At 47.9% G+C, this 23209-nt stretch overlaps 3 non-coding genes across 3 annotated transcripts; all 3 read left to right on the top strand.

Annotated features, from left to right (window-relative positions):
* The first annotated feature begins 561 nt into the window (after nt 1–561).
* LOC143956334 (small nucleolar RNA SNORD31) lies at nt 562–629 on the top strand. Its single transcript, XR_013269895.1, has one exon. It is a non-coding gene; the product is annotated as a small nucleolar RNA SNORD31 (small nucleolar RNA).
* Nucleotides 630–818: 189 nt separating this feature from the next.
* Nucleotides 819–887, top strand: LOC143956367 (small nucleolar RNA SNORD31). Its single transcript, XR_013269899.1, has one exon. It is a non-coding gene; the product is annotated as a small nucleolar RNA SNORD31 (small nucleolar RNA).
* Nucleotides 888–6975: 6088 nt separating this feature from the next.
* LOC143956458 (small nucleolar RNA SNORD22) lies at nt 6976–7101 on the top strand. Its single transcript, XR_013269925.1, has one exon. It is a non-coding gene; the product is annotated as a small nucleolar RNA SNORD22 (small nucleolar RNA).
* The last annotated feature ends 16108 nt before the right edge of the window (nt 7102–23209 follow it).

Genomic DNA, 23209 nt, shown 5'->3' with positions numbered 1-23209 from the left:
CGTTCGTCTGAAATCTGAAGAACGTTCCTAGCATGGTGGAGTTCTGATGGAGCGTAGGTTAAAATGCTAACCTGTAGCTATTACAAAGCTAATGACCCTTTGTTCACAGGTTAAACAAGGTGGAAAGTATGAAGACAAGACTTCAGTAGGATAAATCAAGGTAAGCACTGTCTGCTGCATGTTTTTTTTTTTTTTTTTTTTTTTAAAGTGCTTCTGGTCTGATAGAATGAAAGCTTTAACCTAAGTATATGGACGACAAGTCTCATGGCAGATGGTCACCAAAGCCCTGATCAGACCCGATGTACCAAGGTGTAGCAAGCTTGGCTTTGCACGCTTAACTATGCCTTTGTGTTCCAGATCTCTGGCCTAGAGAAGACCTTGATGGTATGATACAGGTAAATGCAGTATTTTAACTCATTGTTACTTTGACCCTAAAGCTGCATTTGAGTTGCTCATATTTACAATAAAATTGCTGAAAGCTTATGGAGCAGGCCTATCCTAGAAGCTACACAGCTAATGAGCTGAAATATCTTTAGCAAAAATGTGATACTGAGCATAATTGACTTTATGATGACTCCTTTACCGCCCCAGTCTGATGTTTGGTGATTGAGTGGTTTGTTCTGATGGCCCACATTAAGTGATGTGCTCTGAAATTTAGGCTATAAACTGCTTTGCATATGTACACTTGCTGGTGGTTACTGACAGTCAAAATTTCCCTGTAGGCACACCTGGCACTCTGAATGGCGACACCAACTGTTTTTTTTATGTACAGGTAAGTTGAGTAACCTTGCTCCAGGTTCAAATATATTGCACGTTTAGTATTTTGTGATGACATTTTACCGACCCAGTCTGATATTTAGTGACTGAGTGGTATCTTCTGTGACTGAGTAATATATTCTGAGTTTGTTTAAAGAGGTCCCCCTAAAATCCCTTCCCAGTCCTAAAGATGTCTTTCTCTTCACAGAAAATGAAACTGCTCCATCGTGTGGGGTAAGTAAAATTCACTTTCTTATATTCACCGACCGACAGAGCTCCTCTCTGTAACAAAATGGGTTGTCAGCCCTATCACTGGAGATTACTAGGCAAGTTGTAAAGAACACTTTAGAACTTTTAGTTCCGCCCATGGGGCGGTCCCTAGGCTACAACCTCACAGCCGGCTCAGGCAGAACTCAGTTTTTTCTTGCCTAGTGAGGAGATAAGACCTAGGAACCCTGTGGGCCCATATGTCCGTTTTTTGATGCAGAAGCTTGGCTTTTTTTACGCAAGGTGAATGATCCTGTGATCTTCTTCTTCTATCAACAGCCGGCTGGGCGACAGGCTGTTTCTCTTATCGTAGTCTCCCCAGTCCGGCCATCGAGCATGTGCAGGTCGTAGCTAAGGCTGACATACCTTGGCTCCAGAGGTGGTTGGTGAGCTTTATGCTCCGGGGCGTACATATGACCGGGCTACTGATGTCTGCTCTGCGTCAGTATGCCAAGGCCAGTAGTCTTCCCTGTACTGATCAGGAGCTGACTACCATGGAATGTCTCCCAGCTTCAGGACTGGTAAGTACAGCTCTCCCTGCCTGGCAGGGTGCAGCAGCTGGGCATTCCCTGGGAGATTGCTTCGGGGCGCGCCCCCCCCCATGGGCCTGTACATGTGCTGAGCGGTGTGTGCGCCTGGGCTCTTACCTGGGGGTTTTAGCTGTGCTGGGTGCCTGGGTCCTGATGCTTAGTCCCGCTGGATGCCTGTGTAGTCATGTCCCTGTGTTGGTGTAGCGCTGTGCCTGCCACATGTTCTCTCTAGTCCCTCATAGCGCTGTTCGGCGGCCATTTTAAGTATGGGCAAGGGTCAGTCTGGCTTCAGTCGGCCATTTTCCTGGTGGTTCCCTATTGAGAACACCGGCGGACATTTTCTTGTAGCTGAACCACGTTTTTGTGCTCTAGTAGCTGCCCCTGTGCCCTCTGCTTCCTGTTTTGTCATCACTGGTCGCTGGGAAGGTTATCCTGTGTTCTGAACGTGTGTGATCGCCCACCAATCGTTCACTGATCGTGCGACTGGCCGGCCACGACAGTTTTCTGTCATCTCTGCATCTGGGAGCACTGGGGATCATCAGGCATTGCGATAATACAGTACAGAACCGCCCAGCGTGGTTAAAGCCCCTCAGCCAGCGGCAGCAGGGGAGGGTGGCAGACACAGGGTAGGGTCAGCATGGCTTCAGAAACTGGTGTTTCTTCCCCCGAAATCCAGGCAATTGCAACCGGGTCACCTGCGGAATGTGTGGCGGTCCTCAATTAGTTCGTTGCCAAGATAGAGGTGGTACGTGGGAAGAAAGGTGCTAAAAGGCGGCCCCTGCCCCCCCCCCCCCCCCATCCTCTGGGGAGAGCTCTGACACAGACTCGGGTCCGGCTTAGGCCGGTGACCCGTGTTCGGTCTTGTCAGACGACGCTGATCAGGGCCGTTCGGACAATGAGGATGAGTCCCTCTGCTGATGTACCGGTCTCTTTTGGGTCCCCTAGGCCAGCACGTTCACCTAAGGTGTTCCTGTATCTGACTTATTTTGATAAGTTCATTTACAAGGAATAGGGTCGCCCGCAACGGACCTTTTCGGTCCCCAAATACATGGCGGTGCGTTACCCCTTTGAGGAGAGCCTTCTCAAAAAAATGGTCGGCTCCTCCAGTTGTGGAACCCCCCCCCAGTATCCAGGTTAAATAAAGTAACCACGACCCCTCAAGAGGGGACTCCTGTATTCAAGGATCCCACGGACAGGAAGGCAGAGGCATATACCCATATGCCTTCGGCATCAAAAATTTCTGCGTTTGGCAGTCGGGGAAGCCCATTATCAATCTGTGGCTCTTTGGCCTGGCATCAGCCCCCTGAGTCTTTACCAAAGTACTGGCTCCAGTATTGCCGTTGCTGCGACAACGCGGGATCGCGATCGTGGGCTATCTGGATGATCTCCTCCTGAGAGCATCTTCCGCCTCAGAATTAGGAGGATATGGCGATCACCATGCAGACCCTGCAAGAATTTGGGTGGCTGTTGAACCTAAAGTCGGTGATTGTGCCGACCCAGCGTCTGGAGTACCTAGGTTTGCTGTTGGACTCCAGGGAAGCGAGAGGTTTTTTTTTCCCCTTCAGACAAATTGCAGACGCTCAGATCTGCGGTCAAACTACTGATGAACCGCAAGTGGTCATCGCTCCGCTTTTGCATGCGAGTCCTGGGACTCATGGTAGCCTCCTTCGAGCCTTCGAGGCAGTAACTTATGCCCAGTTCCAACCCAGAGTACTGCAGAAGGAGATCTTGTTGAAATGGGACAAATCTGTTGTCCCTGGTTCGACAGATCCAGGTGGGCCAGCCAGTCAGACTCTCTGATCTGGTGGTTGAGGTCCCCAGTGATTCAGTCCGGAAAATTGTTCCTTCCTCTGACATGTATGGTGATCACTACGGACGCCAGTCTATCCAGCTGTGGTGGAGTGATGGGGATTCAGTCGGCTCAGGGCCTCTGGTCGACAGAAGAATCAGAGTTGCCGAACAATCTGCTCGAATTGAGAGCGATCAGGCTGTGCCTCCACACATGGTCGATGAGTCTTCAAGTGCGTCCGATCAGGATGCAGTCGGACAACGCCACACCTGTGGCATACATACATCGCCAAAGGGGAACAAGGAGCTCAGCCGCTTCTTGGGAGGTCGCTCACATTTCGGGGTCTGTCAGACTCGGTTATTCCAACTATGTTGAGGGCACAGAAATCTTCTCGGAAGATAGACCATCGTACGTGGAAGGCCTACATCTCCATGTGTGAGGATGACATCCGCGTTCCTTTTCCATACAAGGTTCCTGCTGTTTCTCCAGCAACAAGTAGACCAGAGATTGGCATTGAGCACCATCAAGGGGCAAATCTCAGCCTTGGCTGTCTATTCCCCCCCCCCCCCCCCCCAACGACCCCTGGCATCGCACTCCTTAGTGGGTACCTTCGTTCAAAGGGTACGGCATGCAGTCCCTCCGGTGCGCCCACCGTTACCCCCATGGAATTTGAACCTGGTGTTGGCACTTCAAAAACCGCAGTTTGAAAATATCAGGGAGATTCCCCTGTTGACTTTCCCAGAAAGTGGTCTTTCTAGTGGCCATTACCTCGGCGAGGAGGGTTTCGGAATTGGCAGCCTTGTCTTGCAGGTCGTCCATAGGGATAAGGTGGTGTTGCGTCCGCAACCATCTTTTCTGCCAAAGGTGGTCTCTGCTTTTCATATCATTGAGGTCATTGTATTACCATCGTTATGTCCTAAGCCGAAGCACCCCAAAGAGGTGGCCCTTCACGCTCTCGACGTGGTTAGGGCTCTGAAGGTGTATTTGTCTGACACGGCTCCCTTTCGGAAGTCAGACTCGCTGTTTGTTTCGGTGGCTGGTCCAAAGAAGGGTATGTCGGTCTCGTCGCCCACCATTTCCAGGTGGATCAGACAGATTGTAGTACAAGCCTATGCCTTGAAGGGGCAGGTGCCCCCCTTTCTGGTCACGGCCCACTCTACAAGGGCAATTGGAACGTATTGGGCCTTCCGACACCAAGTGTGTCACTCAGGTGTGTAAGGCGGCGACCTGGTCGTCTGTCCATACGTTTACCAAGTTCTACAAGGTAGACATCAGTGCATCGACTGATGCCTGTTTTGGTCAAGGTTTTGCAGGCGGCCGTGTAGTAAGACTTGAAAACTGGATTATGTTTACAGTCATTCTGCCTAATTGCACAATGTGTGAATGTATGAATCCACTTGGGAGATCCCTACCCTAGTAGCAGTTTAAGTCTGACAGTGATATGGCACTGCTTTACAGTTGGCAGTATTAAGCCTGCCTTGACTGCTCGGCTTGTACATATTGGGTCTGAACATGCCTCCTATATACCCGATGGGTGGCATAATGGCTGGCATGCACAGGGCTTCTGATTTCAAAGCAGTGGCTAGCATTGTTTGCTTAAAGTGCTGTTACTGGTATGGTCTAAGGCCAACCTTATTGCAACAGGATCACAAGTGATTTGCCTAAGGCGGTACACAGTAAATTATGCAAAAATACTAAATCCTCCATGCATGCTGTGTACAGTAGTGTCTTAAAGTGGAAGTAAACTCCCCCCTATCGTTTTCAGCCAAGGAAGCTGCCATCTTTGCCTCTGTTTAATCTTCAACTGCTATGGTGCTGCACATGTGATTCGTTATGACACCAGCCATTGGATGGTTTGATAGTTTGGCTGAGAGCACAGCCAATGTGCAGTTAGCATTCCCGGCATGCCTTTTTTGTTTTTAACTGTTTAAATCCATGGGTTTACTTCCACTTTAACTAGAAAGTTCAAGATGCTTTTTGAAATCCACAAATGTTTGACTATAGCTTAAGAGGTTCACCTTGTTTAACATGGTAAAACCAAAATTTAGGGTGTAACATGTTGCAGCAGCACAACTGGCTGTGTAGTTGAGTACTGTGAATGAGAGAACAAAGTACCAACAGGCTTTGCAGCTGATGGCCCTCTAGCTAGGTATTTTGATGCTTCCTTTTTAACAGCCTGAGACTGCATCTGTAATCTGCTGATCACATGTTGCAATGCTTTGTAGCCTCCTAGTAAAAATGCAGTCTTGCAAAAGTCTCATTTATTTCTAGCCATGCATTAACTACACCTGCTAAAATGGCATTCAGAAGAAACTCCCTTTTGAGCCCAAAAGGCATCTAACATCAACTTCAATCCCTCAAAGGTGCACTGTCTAAACTTTACCACACATAAATAAGTAGACCATGCAGTGACAGAATGCTGATGTGGTATAATCAGCTGGATGGAGCAGTCTAGTTGAATGTCCAAGGGCCTAACTTGAGCATGTGCTGGGGATGGTTTGCAAAGTGTTAAACTAGGCTCACACATGCCAACTGTAGTTAGCCACTTTTTAAAAGGGGTCCAGCTTTGTTCACTTGAACCAAACCTAATCTCTCAGTATCTTCAAAAACTGACTGCAGCTGTCCTGGACATGTGTGAACAAACAGGTCTGTCTTGCATGTTATTTGAATCAGATGGGAGTCAAAACTCACCCAATTTGCATATGTGAACCACTTTAAGGCTTGGGACCTGATCTTCAGGTCCCTCTTTGCTGCTCCTGGCTCCTCCATTTCAAGTGCCCCACAGCAAGTGGGTTGCTATGGGGCAGCTGAGCTTAAGCTTTCTGTGTCATTCATACATGGAGCTACTGTTTGCCTCTCCCTCTCTCCATTGTTTAACTGACCTTGACAGCAGTAGAGCCAATGGCGCTGTCTCAGCCAATCAAAAGTCCCAGATGGCCAAGGGACTTGTGGACAGATGAGGCTCAGTTAAATGCATGCTGGGGAGGCTCCTACACTTGAGGCTTTTTATATTTGTGCATGAAGTTAAAAAAACCTTTTGCTTTTACAGCTCCTTTAAAGATCTGAGCTAGGCTATTTAGCTGATGTGCAACATGTTTGTGCCTTTTTTTTTTCCTGCCCAGCTGTTAGAGCTGCACGATCTTTAAAGAATCACAATTCAACCCCACCACGATCTTGGCACTTTCCTAATGCAGTGCAGAGTTCTCTGGTCACTTACAGCTGTCAAAAAGGCCAAGTTTATCACACCTTCCTTAGCTGGAGCTAGAGAAGGGTAACACTTGGTGCTTTTAGATCAAAGGAATTTACTTCAGTCTGTAAATGAAGTCAGTTTAACCACTTAAATACTAATCCTTTCTCTCTTGCTTACAAGTTGAACGTTTTTTTTATTTTCTCACACTATTTGCGCAACAGTCTTTCAAATGCGTGGTTTTTTTTTTGTTTTTTCTTTTGTAAAAAAACAAAACAAATGAGTTAAACAGTAAAGGTACCACAATTTTTTTTCTATAATGTGAGACATTACACCACAACTGTGATCTTTATTTTAAGCAAAAAATAGTGATACTCATTTTGGCCAGAATCATCCAGCTCTAGGAGCTGTGGAGGATGGCAGCAACGGCTTTTTATCTGAACTATCCCTAAGGATGAAACCTTCACATGTCTGACCAGCTGATCTCCACCAGAGCCTGAAAAGGTGAACCCACTGGTGTAGTCAGCTGGAAGAGATGGATAACCTGTTCCTGATGGAACAGTCTGAGGGGATTGACTTTTGAACCAATGTTAAGTACTGTTTAAGCATGCAATATATGTAATGGTATTTTTGTAGGTTCAGAGGAACTTGTAAAGGAGCATTGTGAAGACCTTCACTAAAATTACAAAAGTGCTGCACTCTCCTGCCTGAGACCAATCTTGCTTAACAGTGATGTTTAGAACTCATCAGCTCAACTCTCCAGATTCTTTTGTAGTGCATCCTTGGCACTGCTGCGCCCTAACATAGATTGGACTAGATTGGCTTCTGTTTACAATAATGTTGCAAAATAAAAATGTTCATAACAATTGGGTGTGGCTCATCGTTTGTTTCGCAAATTTTGTTCACTTGTAAGCCTACATGAAAACTGCACAATTCTAGTCAAGAGGGCACTTAACCAAGTACAGCATGGGTATTTGAGATTAGGAATGCTGTGAACTGTAATCTATGAACACAATCTTAAAGGGTCCCAAAAACTTGTTGTGCTAGGACAACAGAAAAGATAAGGAGTTGATCTGCTGGGGAAGGATATGAATCGCTCGTTTAGTCAAACAGATTCACCTGGCTGTAAAATGTGCAACTTGTCCTTAAGGATAAGTCCAATCTTCAGCCAAAAGGTACCTTGCCATTTGATTTTACACTGCTCCTACCAGGGGAAGGAGGAACACAAGGATTGGGCTAGTACTGTAAAGGTTAAACAGGGCATCCCGAGGGGTTCTAAACATTTATAGTAATAGTTGGTGGCAGAATTGATTGGGGGGGGGGGGGGGGGTTGTCCACAGCAATGGCTCTGAGATGGGGGTGAAACTAGACAGTGGTGGATTGGCAGTGGAGATAACCTCACTGAGTGGCACCTGTAATGTCACTCCATCCAAGACATGTCTGGGTTTTCATCCCTGTTCAGTAAACTGCAGCCATATAATTGCCTGTTTTGCTTTTGCCTAATATTCAAAAAGTTGATCTTCAGACAGCACAACTCATACATGCTATTGACGTTTGTTTAGAAGGTTCCTCTGGTTGTGTGCTCTAAGAGGTAAGCCCTGGTTCACACCAGTGTGGCTTTTCCATCGACTTCAGTAAGATTTCAATGCCGCACATCAGTGCAATTTGCACTGCTGATTTCATTGTGACCTAGTAGGTAAGGTCGAATAAAGACAATAGTCCATCCAGTTCAAACTGTGTAGGTGTAATTGTGCCAATGTCTAATTTCCCATAGCCCTGTGTTAAGATGCACATCAGTCTCATTCATACTCCCTGCTGATCCCACAAATCGTGGGAGGGAGTTCCACATCCTTATTGCCCTGACAGTGAAATCCCCCTACACAGTTTAAGGTTAAACTGCTTCTCCAATCTCATGTGGCCCCATGTCCTCTTGCACAGCTTGACTTTTTTCCTATGCTGGGATCACCATTGAGGTATTTGTAAACTGCTATTGTATCCCCTCTCAAGCATTGTTTTTACAAGAAATATACATTTGGTGCTAGTAGGCTTTTCTCATGGGGTCAATCAGTGCCTTTTATTCGTTTTGTTGCCCTTCTTTGGACTCTTGTTCCAGCACATCCCTTCTAAGGACTGGTGATCAGAACTGGACAGAATACGCCAGATGTGCTCTAACAAGTTTATAAAGTGGTAGGATTATCATTCTCTGGAGTATATCCCCCTTTATGCATGTTAACCACTTCCATACCGGGCCTATTCTGGCACTTCTATGTAAATCATTTTTTTGCTAGAAAATTACTCAAAACCCCCAAATAAAATGGCAGTCATTGCAACCTTTTAACTTGCACGGTGTTTGCGCAATTTTCCAAACTCCTTTTTTGGGGGGGAATACTTTTTCATGAGTTAAGAAATAACAGTAAAGTTGGCACAATTTATTTTTTATTTTTTGCTATGTGAAAAATGTTATGCCGAGCATGTCACGCTTTAAAATCGCACACTCATGGAATGGCGCCAAGCTTCAGTAATTAAACAATCTCCATAGGCGACATTTACATTTTTTTTTTTTTTTTTACAGGTTACTAGTTTAGAGTTGCAGAGGAGATCTAATGCTAGAATTGTTGCACACTCTAACGGACGCAGCAATACCTCACATGTATAGTTTGAATGGTGTTTACATCTGGGCATTACTTGCATGCGTATTTGCTTCTGGTTGCGAGCTTTTGGGGACAGGGGCATTTTTTATTTTTTTTTAATATATATTTTTATTAAGAGTTTCATAACAGACAACACTTACAACAGTGCTTACAGTATGAGTCGTTCATTGACACAGAAGTATGCATTGCAACACAGCATTTCAACATTCCACAATTATAAGGGTGTTTCACTGGTGGCCCCAACTCAACCAGCAAATTATATTCGATCCCCTGTTTGGATTCACAAAAGAACAGGGCATCCCCCAAGATCCGGGGTGGGGGGGGGCAGCCACGTTCCATTCCACCATCTAGGCCGTTTCGGGGTCAGCCAACCAAGCGTGCCAGACCTTATTGTACTACTTTGGATAGCCCCGGTGTAGGTAGGTATCTTTGTATAGGGGAAGACTGTTGTTGACCAGGCGTTTCCATTGCACCATGGATGGGGGTTCTGCCTTTTTCCAGTGCATTGCAATATTCTTGCGAGCATAAAAAAGCAGCAGGCCAATCATTGTGCGTTTAGCAGTGGACTGCACCATGGGCTCGATGAGTCCCAGTATGCAAACCTCCACGGCCAAAGGCACAGCAGTCATGGTGACCTTTCTAATTAGATTCAGCACTGACTCCCAGTACTGCTGGACCCTTGGGCACTGCCAGAAAATGTGCGAGAAGGCCCCAGGTGAGGCCCCACACCGCCAACAGCTCAGAGAGTGCGAGGGGTTCATCCTATGGAGTCTGTACGGGGTGTAGTAGGCCCGGTGTAAAATTTTAAATTGCACAAGGCGGTCTCGAATAGAGACCAGGGAGTTAAAAGGAAGGTCCCAAACATCATCCGTATCTAGTGTGGGGATGTCGGTCTGCCATCTGGTCCAAAGTTTATCAAGAGCCGGCAGCGACACATTGAGATGGGAGTATAAAACAGAAGTAGGTTTTTTGTCGCAGTCGGCTCTGAGTGTGCGTTCCAGTTTCGATTGTGTCATATGGCATGAGGAATGTGGGAATTGCGCTGCAAACATGTGGACCAATTGAAGGTATCTTTGTACAATGTGCCTGGCCACTACCTATTCAGAGATCAGGCTGGTAAAGGAGTAGAGAGCCCTGCGCCACAACATGCGACATAAGCTTAATCCCGTGCCTAGTCCATGCGTATGGGTCAGGGATCTTGTAAAGGTGAGGTAGGCCAGGATTCAGCCACAGTGGGGCATTTGGGGATATATCAGTGCGCCCGCGTTCCTCCAGGGCCAGCCCAGCCCGCCATGCCCGCAGTGTAGTGATCATGGAGGGCGTCAAAATATAGGGCCCGAGGGCCTCGATAGATGAGAAGCTGGAGGGCCTCCAGCGAACCCACAACAGTAGCCTCCAGAACAGTGGAGGAGTTTGTTTGGTCCGGTTGCAGCCACCAGGCCACTGTAACCAGCTGCGCGGATAGGTAGTATTTGTAGCAGTCTGGAAAAGCCATACCACCCTGTGCCCGTGATCTCATCAAAGTGGTCAGGCGGTATCTGGGTGTCGAGGGGCCCCAAATAAAGGAGGAAAAAATCCGGTTCAGTTTTTTGAAAAACGACTTAGGCAACCACTGTGGGGAGTGACGAAAAAGGTAACAAAGTCTGGGGATGATCTTCATTTTAAGGAGATTTACACGCCCCCAGAGCGACAGTGGCAGGTTGCCCCACGATTTAAGCTTAGACTGGACATTCAAAAGCACCGGGGTAAAATTTAGTGTGCAGTAATCTGATGCCGAGTGTGATACCTGAACCCCCAAATACTTAAAGGGGTCAACCCAGACAAGGGGGTTGTCCGAGAGCGATGTGGCCCTTGCCTCCTGATCAATCGGATACAGAAGAGATTTGGACCAATTCACCCTGAGACCCGTGACCCCAGCATAGGTATCCAGCACATCCAACACTCCCCTCAGCGCAGGACCAGCATCATTCAGAAAGAGTAGCATGTCATCTGCGTACAGGGCCACCTTCTCCTCCAGCAGCCCAATGCACAATCCTGACACCTGGGGCGAGACACGCAGTGCCTCTGCCACAGGTTCGATTGCAAGGGCAAACAAGGCCGGAGAAAGAGGGCAGCCCGGCCTGCTCCCCCTAAAAAGCCTGAAAGGGGCGGACAGGGCCTCCCCCAGTCGCACCGACGAAGTAGGGCTCCTATAAATCACATGGAGCCAATTGGTAAACAGTAAAGGGAAGCCCATTTTTTGCAGTGCTTCCCACAGAAAAGGCCATTCCACCGTATCAAAGGCCTTATCGATATCCAAGGAGGCCACCACCCGGGTTCCCACATTTAAATGTTGGGCATGAATGTTAGTAAAAATTCTCCTGAGGTTAATATCTGTAGATCTACAGGGCATGAAACCTGTCTGGTCAGAGTCTATCACCGAGGGAAGCATGGGATAAAGTCTACGGGCCAGGAGCTTGGTCAATATTTTAAAGTCAGAATTTAATAAGGCTATGGGCCTATAGGAAGCACATGAGGTGGGGTCCTTAGGGGCCTTGTGAATCAATGTTGGGTATGCATGGTACATTGAGGCGGGCAATTCACCAGCAGTCAGACAGGTAGTATAGAGCTGAGCTAGGAGGGGCGCCAGGAGATCTTCGTGGGTTTTGTAGAAGGCCATCGGAAGCCCATCAGGCCCCGGAGCTTTACCCGGGGGAAAAGATCTAATGACCCCCCCAGGACCTCCAGTGCTGTAAAAGGCTGGACCAGAGTTTCCCTCTCCGAGTCAGACAGCCATCCGAGCGCCAACTGGTCCAATAGAGTGTGGAGTGACTCGGGTCGAAAGTCAGTAGGGAGGCCTGAGGAGTACAACTTTTCATAGAAGGTGCTGAAAGTCCGTAGTATATCCAAGGGGGAAGTCTTGGTTTCTCCGTCCGGAATCTGCAGGGCAGACACTAGAGTGAGGGGCTGGTCATGCTGAGCCATCATCGTCAGCAGACGGCCATTTCTATCTCCCTGTTCAAAGACCTGCTGTTTCCCCTTATACATGTCAAGTCGTGTAATTTCCGTCAGGTGTAACTGCAAGTCTCTGAGCTGCCATTAGTAAGTCAAAATTGGTAGGGTTTGGGTCCATAGTGTATGTGTCATTGCAATTATCAATAGCTTGTTGCAGTGAGAGAGTCATACTCGTCTGTTTTTTTTTTTTTTTTTTTTTATGTCAGCAATACAGGAAATGTATTGGCCCCTGGTATATGCCTTGAAAGCATCCCAAACATTTGCAGGGGAAGAGGACCCCACATTCTTTTCCCAAAATTCTGCTAGCTGGTCCGGCAGTTTGTCGGAAAGGTCAGGGTGTGAGATCCATTGTGCACCCAACCGCCAAAGTGCCGCGTTACGGGAGGCTGGGGAGCGGAGCACCACCGACAGTGGGCTATGATCAGACAATCCACTGGGGAGATAGGACGCCTCCAACACGTCCGCTAAGAGTGCGGGGTTGGAGAAAGCCAAATCTATCCGGGATGCCGTCTTATAAGAAGCTGAAAAACAGGAGTAAGCCCTTTTGTCAGGGTGTCTCCACCTCCGGACCTCCACCAGACCAACCGCCTGAGCCCACACGGAGAGTTCCATACACTGCTTCTTAGCCGGTGCAGGCCTGTCCAGTTCCGGAGATAGGGTGGCATTGAAGTCTCCCAGTACCCGCCCAGGACAGAAGGATGAGATCTTGTCTAAAACATCGTACAGTAATGCAGGTGAAAAAGGAGGTGGGAATATAGAGATTTATAATCTACCTTTTGAGACAATAGGGTAAACACTAGTATCACAAACTTCCCCAGGGGGTCCGTGCGGACCTCTTCAATAACACAAGGAAAATTCCTATGAATAAGAATTGATACCCCCCTGGCGTAAGTGGCATGTATTCCCCGTTGTATCCAGGGTTTCTTAAGAGTTAGGACCTTGCTGCCCAAAAGGTGAGTTTCCTGAAGGAGAATAAGCTGGGGGAAGTGAGTTTTTAAATATTGGAAGAGCAGAGCTCTCTCAAATTTAGAGTTTAGGCCTCTAACATTCCAGGAGAGGATGGTGAATGAATCCGAGACCTGGTTAGCCATATGGCATAGAAAGAAAGGGGGAGCAGGAGTATTGGAGGGGGCCTTCCCAGGAGCACCCTGTAAGCAGCAAGATCATTATTGCATTGCAGATAATACTGTCAGCACTGAGACACAATATAAAACATAAACAGACATAAACATTTGCATAAAGAACTGTGGAGATCCAAACTTCCCAGGCACGGAGTGCCTTTCCTACTATGTCCCATTGCTCCCCCTAAAAAAACGAAGAAAAAAAACGAGAGGGGGGTCTGGTAATAGTTTGTCCCCAAACAAAAAATTTAAACCAAATAAGTGCAAGCACCCCCGACTGGGACCTTACACAGTCAGTGTTCGCCCCCCGCACCACTGGTCAAAGTCATATGGCCAGGGAGCAAGACAAGAGTAGGTGATGTTGGCCACTGACCAGAAAGGGGGGAAAAGAAAAAACAAAAAATACAAAAAGGGAAGGGTAAGAAAAAAACCAAGGGGGGTGGGGGGGGGGGCGGCAATCACGCCGCGGTGGCACTACTTGCTTGTAGTAGTGTGTCTTCCGCAGTCTGCCAAGTGGGCCAGCTCCTGCAAAAGTGCCCAACAGATCAGCAACGGTTGCACAGCCATGTGTACAGGAAGAAAACAAAGGCACCTGGGTGTAAGTACCGGAGCAGGCACTTATTATGCGGCAGCACTCCGTTCCCCAGTGTCCATGCAGGATAAGAGGTGGGAGTCAGTAGGCGCAGCAGACACCTGGCAAGGATCCAGTGGGAATGAAGCAAAGTAAGGAGCAAGGTGTCAGGCAGTATAAAGGTGCAGGTGATATCCGAAGTCGGGTGTAGCTCATCTACGACCATCCAGCCAGGACATGGCAGCTTCTGGGTCCATGAAAAAGTGTGCATGATCATAAGCAATCACCCGGAGTTTGCTGGGATACAGCAGGCTGAATTTGAGGCCCTCATCTCGCAGGCGCTTCCTGACCTCAGTAAAGGAGCGTCGACGATGTTGCACCTCTGGGGAGTAGTCTGGAAAAAGCATTATCTTGGCTCCATTGAAAAGTAGATCCCGCTTTTGTCTAGCTGCCATCAAAACCCTGTCCCGGTCTCTGTAGTTTAACAGCCGAAGCAGAAAAGGCCGCGGTGGAGCCCCCGGGACGGGGGGAGTTGGAGGGAGCCTGTGTGCTCTTTCAACTACGAATGTGGGAGGCATGTCAGGTAGTTCCAGGAGCGTTTTTAGGAAGGCCTCAGTCAATTCAGCAGGCCGCACGCCCTCCGCTTTCTCAGGGAGGCCTATGACACGGATATTGTTTCTCCGGAGCCTATTTTCTGTATCTATGGACTTCTCCTGCAAGGCTTTAACTTGCAACTGTAATGCACGGAGGTCTCGGGAGTCGGATCTGGTGGTGTCCTCTAGCTGTGATATGCGGCCTTCAGCCTCTGTGAACCGGGCCCTAAATTTGTCCATGTCATGCCTGATTAGGCTTACATCGGCCACTAGGTGATCGATCTTCACCATCACCGAATCCTTGTTCGCTGCCAGGAGCTCGGCGTGGGAATCAGCCTGGGATTGAGGAGGATCAGCGGCGCCCTGGGAGCCCACGGACATCGTGGCGGCAGGGGGCCTCGTGGGCAAGATGGCCGCCGCGGACAGGCCCTCACCTGCTGTGGACGAACGGAGCCTTCCCGTGGGCTGCGGAGAGGGCCGCGGGGTACCGGAGGTTTTCTTCCGCCCCAGGGTGTCAGGGGGAGAGGCTGTGCGATGAAAGAAACGGCACTGGAAGTATGCAGGATGAGTGTTGGAGCGGAGCTCAGCCGTCACACGTCTTCTCCCTTTCACATCCCAGCCACGCCCCCGGGGACAGGGGCATTTTAAATGTTTATTTTTTGATCACTTTTATTCCTATTACAAGGAATGTAAACATCCCTTGTAATAGGAATCTATTGTGACAGGTCCTCTTTATGGAGAGATATGGGGTCAGTGAGACACCATCTCTCCAGGCTGGAAGCATGAGATCGATGAATTGTTTTTTCTTTTTTTTTTTTTTTTTTTTTTTTTCCCCCTCCCTCTCATGCTTGACAGCAGCTTTGTTTACTTCTGGGAACCAACGGTCATGGAGATGACTGACCATCTGGTCACCAGAAATCTCTATCGGCGCTGGACCCCCGATGGCGCGGGAGAGCCTGGAGAAGCGGTGGGAAGGGAGAACGTCACCTGTAAGAATGATCAAGCGGCAGAACTGCAGCTATGATCGTTATCGTGCACCAAATCGGCAGCTGCAAGCATCATTCATTCAAATATCCCCTCAGTCAAGGACTTCATATCACGTACTGTGGTAGGGAAGTGGTTAATCTGCCGGCTTTACTAGCTCAATCGGTCATCTACTAGGACAGATCTTCCTCCATCCTTGATTCCTCAGAGGTCCTCCCCCTAGTGAGTAGTTTGTGTGGGTCCCCCCCCCAGCACGTACTTTACATTTCTCCACTTCAATTTTGTTCAGGTCTTAATGTAAAATTTCTATATCCTGATGTGAAGTTATTCCCCTGCTTAATTTTTGTCATCTGCAAAAATGGCTATTTATCCCATCCTCCTATGTTTGTCACTTACGAAGATATTAAATTTGTCCCAAGACAGGACCTTGGGCTACCCCACTTACCACCCCAGACCAGCCCTAGTAAATGTTTTTTATCACCACCCTTTGGACCTACCCCTGTAACCAGTTTTTTAATCCAAGAACAAACCTTATGGTCCATGCCTGCAGACCTCGGCTTGTAACTTAAACGCTTATTGGGGACTATCATGCTTTTGCAAAATCCACGTACACTAAATCCAGACCTTCCCCGGTCTAGATGGCAGCTCACTTCCTCGTAGAATGTTAGTATTGGTCTGGCAGGAACAACCTTTTGTAAACCAATGCTAACTGATTTTTTTATTTTTTATTTTTGTCCCTTTATTTACCTATGATGTTAGGCTGACTGTTCTGTAGTTTTCAGGCATTTGTCCTTTTTTGAATATTGGTACCACATTGGAGAAAAGCCAATCAGCTGGTACAATTCCTGTGGGTATGTTGTCTGCCAAGATCATGAACAATGGTCTTGCTATAACCTGGCTGAGTTCTGAAGACTCTGGTGTAAGCCATCCGATCCTGGTGACTTATTTGTATGACGTTTATATAGTCTTGGCTCTGGCCTTTTTATCCACGAGGGTATGTCCTGTGATGTCTCACTAACAGTACTGTCGGCCGGCATACCCCTTCCTTTTCCTGTGTAAAAACTGAGGGGGGTAGGCATTTAGTACTTCAGCAGCAGTCTGTGCAATTCACATTGAAATCGGTAAAATAGTGCAGGAAATGTTTTCATTTGATGCAATATGAAGTTTCATTGCTGGGAGTGGAGTGCAACTTGGAACCCTTTCACGATGTGCCGCCTAGGGAAACAGCGGTAAAGTGGCCCTCTTCAGCCGCTAGCAGGTCCAGTTTCAACCCCCACTAGCGACTGAAAGGGTTAAATCTGCCCGCAAAACACTGCAGCGACATTTTGCTGGCAGCATAGCAGCGCTGCCCCATTGATTTCAAGCCCTCGGGCTTTCACACTGTTTTTTTTTTAGGGCGCCCCCAGTGTGAAAGGGATCTTATTGTATGACAAGTCACTGGTGTGAATGGGGGCTTTAGTATACCTTCCACATTCTAGTTAAGTGTATCTGGCTGGTCAATCTGTCATTAAACCAGTTTATACAGCCTATCTGTGAATTGAATGCATAAAAGACTATAGGCTTACAATTCTCCATGTTGGAAGGCATCTCTGCAGATTTTCTCAAGTTCATTATCATGTCTTGGGGACCGTTTGCATGCTGTTTTAGCTCTAATGTGGTTATTTAGAACTTTCCCTTGGAATACTGTAAGAACTTAAATTGCAACTTTTTAATTTTGTATAGAGGTGAGATTAGAACACCTGTTGTGTTGAATGGGGGCACAGACAACAAAAAACGTTCTGTTTACAATTATCATTGAATGTCAGAGAATCCCAAATTTTGAGTTGTCTCCAGCAAAGTAAAAGGGGGAATATCTGGGGCGTGGCCTAACCTTGCATGGAGTAGGACGCGTGTCTCCGGAGCTCCGCCGAGGAATCCTGTCTCCCACGCTGATCCTGTGACACCACAGCACCGATACTCACCTGAACACGTCTGGCAGGCGTCCCTCCATTCCGGCGCATATGTCTCCCTCGAAATCCCAACGATCGGCGGCGGCGCGGTTGTCACAATACCGCCGACATGTGAGTGAGGAGGGGGAGGAAAATGGCGGCGCGGAGGAGCCGGGAGGGCAGCGTGTGGCGGGAGACACGGACAGGCTTCTTGAAGCCATTACATTATGCCGCACGTCCCTTACATCCCAAATTGAGGAAGTGCAAATGGACATATCTTTATTGAGGCAGGACTTTTAGAAACTGTGTGACCGGGTAAGGGACACTGAGACCCGTATTAGCAATGTGGAAGACGCTCTCCCACCACTGCAAAATGATGCTGACCACATGCAGAAGCAAATAGACCTCCTGATTGCTAAACAGGACGAAGTGGAAAATCGCATACGCAGATGCAACATCCGATTGATTGGTCTTCCGGAGGGGGCTGAAGGTAAGGACCCCACAACTTTTCTGGAACAATTGCTGATAAGTACCTATGGCCGAGAGTCTTTTTCCCCCCCATGCTGGCGGTTGAACGCGCGCATCGTATGCCTGCCAGGCCTCCACCTCAGGGTGCACCTCCACGCACCTTTATTGCAAAACTCCTGAACTATAAGGACAGAGATGCTGCCCTCCGCATGGCCCGGGAAAAGGGTAATATCTCTGTGGGCAATACTAAAGTTGCAATCTTCCTGATTTTTCCGCGGACGTCCACAAACGCCGACAGAGTTTCATGGAGGCCAAAAGATTACTACGTGCACAGCAAGTGAAATACTCTATGCTATTCCCAGCACGCCTCAGGGTGGAGGCAGGAGACCGGGCGCTCTTCTTTGAACAACCCAGAGAGGTCATAGCATGGCTGGAACGCAGAGTGCCTCAAGATGGAGCTGCCTGAGACCCTTTGGGACGTGTGAGCTAACACTTTTTTTTTGTTTCTCCCCTGATGTCCTGGAACTGTGGCAGGTTGCCTGATCTCTTTGCTGCTCTATTATCGCTAGGGTGCTTGCATCTGCGGCGTATGTTACCTTTATGCCCTTTCTACTTTGAGATTTGCTGAACTTTCCGATTCTGGGACATTTGCGCCTGCTGATGGTGTCAACGTTTATGGATCAACTTTTTCCCTTTTTTCTTAGTGTCCCTGTTGAGGGACCTTTTCTGCAATACATACCTGTTTGTTTTGTTTCAACAATTTTGGTTTTCCTTTTTTTCTTAATTCTTTTTTCTCCCGGAGCAAGGGGAGACATGTTAGACCTACGGTCTAATTGCACGGTGCAGCGGAAAACTGCTCCATTGTCTGCTGGGACTTCTTCTTGTTATGAGGGAGCTGGTCACTGGGACTGGACAGCAACTGACACTTTTGCCTATTTACCCGGGTCACCACTGTGTGCTGTTATACAGGGGGCTCTGCTTTGCCTTGCCCTCTGGTACCGGTGGCCGCGACCCTCTTTCAGACTTATTGTTCTAAATTTTCTTATTGATTTAATGAAACTGGTTTTCCCAGCCAGACATGTTTGGTTTTTCAGGGACTATGCCCGCACAAGTTGAGGTTGGTGCAGGGTAGGGTGGGGGGAGGGGGGTGGTTTGGTTAGGGTTTCCATGCAGAAGATTACTATAAATAAGTTGAAGTATGTATCTGGACTAAGTGTTGCTTTTACTGAATGTTTTTTACCATTACTGCCTATGCAGCCCCTGTCTGGGCTTGATCAAGCACAACTGTATTGGGGTGCGTTTATAGGAGGGCTGTTAGGGGGTAAGCCGACTGCACTTATTACTTTATATGACTCTATATGGCATCTATACGGTTTCTTACCTGGAACGTGAGGGGCCTGCGTGATAAAATTAAGCGCGCGGCAGCCTTCACGTTCCTCAAAGCAAAGGGCGGAAGTGATGGTGCTAGTTGAGACGCATGTGGAGGGTGGACTGCAGATGGCCCTTAAACGCCCTTGGATTGGGTGGGCATTTCATTCCACCTACACGTCTCATTCGAGGGGGGTTTCGGTACTTGTAGCTAAGTCTGTCCAATTTGAACTTTGCGAAATTCTTACTGACCCACAGGGCAGGTTTGTTTTTCTACATGCTAAATTGTATGGGGAACCCTACCTTATTATGGCCTTTTATATCCCCCCTCCATTTACCATGACGTTGGTTGTTGAGGGACTGTCTTTTATGTCCAGACATCCGGCGGTTCCTGTTATCTGGCTGGGGGATTTCAACACTACGCTTAACCCTTCCCTGGATAAGCTCAAACCCCCCGAGTTGATGATGGGGCAAGCTGGGACCACTAGGTTGTCCAGGCTTATAACCACCATTCACCTTGTGGACACTTGGAGACACAAATTCCCTCAAAAGAAGGAGTATTCATGCTGCTCACCCACACATGGTTCTCTCTCCCGTATTGACTTTATACTAATATCTAAACAACTCACTCCCAGACTCAGGGAAGTATTGTTCTGCCCCAGACTACTTTCAGACCACAGCCCCTACTCTGTAGTGCTTGACGTACCCCTGGGTAGGCCTCCGCGGGCGTGGCGGCTAAATCCGTTCTGGCTGACATTATTACCCAAAGATGACACTATTGAGGCGGAGTGGATAAAATTTTTTGAGGATAATGACCACACGGCCTCAGTTCCAGCAGTGTGGGATACATTTAAATTACACGCTCGATCGGTGCTGACTGCCCACATTAATAGGCTCAAAGCTGACTCGGCTACTGTCATTATTGAGGCTGAGGCAGGTTTGAGCTCCATGGAACACACCTACATAGATGACCCGTCTACGGCAAACGCTGATGCACTTAGACTACAGTCGAGAGTGGTTTCCCAGCTGCACCAAGACAAGGCCGGACAGAAACTTTTTTTTACCAAACAAAAATATTTTGAATCCGGGGAAAGAGCTGGTAAGTTGCTAGCATATTTGGTGCACAGGGAAGACAGGCCCCCGGTTGTTATTTCTTTGCGGGGTCAGGGTGATACAATGATCACGGACCCTTCTGAGGTGACAGCTAGATTTCGGGACTTTTTTGCGGACTTATACACCACTACAGTCTCAGACGACACCACTCCGATGGACAGCTTTTTGGCTCAGGTTTCCCTCCCCCAAGTTACGGAGGAACAGGTGCAGGCTCTGGAGGCTCCCCTGACCACCGATGAAATAGTGGGTGCTATTGCGGAATTTACAAAATCCAAGTCGCCGGGGTCAGATGGTCTTCCCATTGAATTTTATTCCCGTTACCAAGACGTGCTGGCACCTAGGCTTCTCGCCCTCTACGGGAGTCTTTTTGATACACTGACATTGCCTCCGTCCATGAGGGAGGCAACGATGGTTTTGATTCCCAAACCTGGAAAAGATCCGGGTTTCCCGGAATCATACCGCCCAATCTCCCTATTGCAGGTAGATGTTAAGATTTTAGCTAAAATACTCGCTACTAGATTGAACGGAGTGATCCTTAGCCTGATTCAGGCTGACCAGGCGGGCTTTATGCCGGGGCGGAATACGTCGTTCAATCTAATCAGGCTTTATATAAATCTACAGGCAACGCATGAGGCGGTGGGTGAGCGAGTGGTAGTGACACTTGACACGGCTAAGGCATTTGACTCAGTGGAATGGGAGTATTTGTGGAAGTGTCTAGCGGGATACAGCTTTGGCCCGAACTTTATCCGGTGGGTGAGGCTGCTGTATCATCACCCAACGGCTAAGGTGGTGGCGAATGGGTGGTCCTCCCGGGCGTTTGGCCTTAGTAGGGGTACCAGACAGGGGTGCCCACTGTCCCCGCTACTATATGCCTTGGCTGCTGAACCTTTAGCGGTGTCGATTCGTGCGGACCCTGCGATCAGGGGACTGACGATGGGTCGACTAACCGAAAAAATCAGTCAATACGCTGATGACACGCTGTTATACCTGGCGGACTCTGGCCCTTCCCTCGCAAAGGCCCTGCACATGATAGTGGTTTGGTAGCTTTTCCGGTCTTCGTATAAACTGGGAAAAATCCCAAATTTTACCTATTGACAGTTTTCCACAGTCAGAATCTCAGGCCAGTCTGCCTCTTCAGCGAGTTGGCACTATTAAGTATCTGGGTGTATATGTCTCTAGGAATCCAGCAGATTACATTGCGCTGAATGTAGAACCATTATTCTCCCTGGTGCGTACCAAGATTCAGGCCTGGTCTCGCCTCCCCCTTGGGGTTTGGGGGCGCGTTAATCTGATTAAAATGGTCCTATTACCTAAAATACTGTATGTGTTGTGGCATGCCCCGGTATATTTGCCGCTGAAATATTTTAAATCCCTTGAAAGTCTCCTTAGGCCCTTTGTATGGGGGAATAATACACAAGCTTGCTTGGCAGGCTTTGAAAAGCCCGACTGATATGGGGGGCATGGCTCTTCCAGATCTAAATCACTACTATGTTGCCTCACAACTGTCTCAGCTTTTTCATGTAGACAAGACTGATAAACAACGTTTTCTTACCCTTCTCTGCCCTACTTGGGCACAAATTGCAGATGATCCGATAGCTGCTATCTCGACGGGGGCGGGGAGCTCTGTCATGGGGCCAGGTAAACACTCCATGCTTTTTCATTACAGAAGGATTTGGGATCTGGCATCCACTAAACTGAATGTTACATCACCAAATGACTATACCCCACTTTGGCATAACAAACAATTGCCGGAACTTCAAAAGATCCAGGGTGTTCAGTTATGGGTATTGAGGGGAATATACTACCTGCATCACCTGATTCACCATGGTACTATTAAAACGTTTCAGGCGCTGCAGGAGGAATTTGGTATTCCAAACACTATGCTATTTCAGTACCTACAGGTTCAGCATGCACTTAGAGCACAATTTCCGCAGTCATTGCCTCGGCCTGCTCCCAATCCTATTGTCGCCATAGTGAAGGATACTGATCCCAAAAAGCTTATCTCGTGCTTTTATGGTATGCTTACGGCCCCCGTCTCGGCGAGACTAGCGTATGCTCTGAAGTCCCGCTGGGAGGGTGATGTGGGTGAACTGACAGACGAGGAATGGGAGGAGGCTCTGGAGACGTGCAAGTTGGTGTCCCCTAGGCTCCAAGACAGGCTTTCTCAGATTTACATTTGCATAAAGCATACCTCACCCCCCTCAGGACCGCCAAATATAATACGAATCAATCTGTGCTCTGCCCGATGTGTACTCTTGAGACTGGGACGTTCTTCCATCTTATCTGGTCTTGCCCCAAACTGCAGGAACTATGGAAACAAGTAGTATCATTTCTACATGATGTTATGGGCTCGCCCTTGGCTCTCGACCCCAAACCCTGTCTACTAGGGATATTTCCTGACATATTAGATAAAATTACTAACACTTTCCTGCAGGAAACCTTGTTTTCTGTTCGAAAAGTGATAGCTAGACAGTGGATGAGGCCCCTTCCACCCCGGGTTGAGGACTGGAAACGGGAAGTTAATTTTACGCTCCCATACAAAAAATTTCTTATATAAAAATAGGGGTTGCCCAGCTAAATATCATAGAATATGGGATAGATGGCTGCAGGAGGCTGCCACGTGTGATGAGGGAATTTGATGTAATGTTACAGTAAATAACATGTCAATGTTAGGACTTTCCTTGGCTGTGATACATAATGGCTACTGTAATGGAGAAATGTCTCTTATCTACTGTTATGGTTATGACGCAACACCTTTTGAATGTTCGGTGTATGCCACTGTGATTGTAATCTCTGCAATAATGTTCAATAAACATTACCTGTTTAATGGAAAAAAAAAAGGGGGAATATCTTCCAATGGGGACAACTAGTTCTTTGGGACAGGAAGTG

Source organism: Lithobates pipiens, unplaced genomic scaffold, assembly GCF_037356315.1.
Source record: "Lithobates pipiens isolate NorthernLeopardFrog02 unplaced genomic scaffold, aLitPip1_a1.2 Scaffold_10, whole genome shotgun sequence".
Classification (NCBI taxonomy): domain Eukaryota; kingdom Metazoa; phylum Chordata; class Amphibia; order Anura; family Ranidae; genus Lithobates; species Lithobates pipiens.
The sequence above is the reverse complement of the archived record's forward strand: the minus strand, read 5'-3'. Positions and strand labels throughout refer to the sequence as shown.